Here is a 445-nt window from a genome sequence, read left to right on the forward strand (position 1 = left end):
TCATGTTGCAAAATCACTTTGTCGTGTCTCTGCTTGTATAGCGGCCGTTTTTCCTTCAATGCTCGGCTCAAACGCATCAATTATAGTCGATAGCTATTTCCCGTGATGGTTTCGTTTGGTTTGAGCAGCTCATAATAAACTACAGCCAGCTGATCCCACCAAATGCAGAGCAGAAGCTTCGAACCATGGATATTCGGTTTTGCCGACCATGTTGATGCATGGCCGGGCTTACCCCACGATCTTCTACGCTTAGGGTTATCGTAGTGTATCCACTTTTCATCGCCAGTCACGATATGATGCAAAAAACCTTTCCTTTTCTGCCGAAGCAGCTGTTCACACGTGAAAAGACCCAATGTGCTGTACGAGTGTGAATCCTTGCTTTTGAATCATTCCTAATACTTTCAAACGTTTCGAAACTGTTGTGCAATCAACTCCTAATAATTCT

Source organism: Odontomachus brunneus, unplaced genomic scaffold (genome assembly GCF_010583005.1).
Source record: "Odontomachus brunneus isolate Ranch 3 - 2012 unplaced genomic scaffold, Obru_v1 Obru_scaffold_210, whole genome shotgun sequence".
NCBI lineage: Eukaryota > Metazoa > Arthropoda > Insecta > Hymenoptera > Formicidae > Odontomachus > Odontomachus brunneus.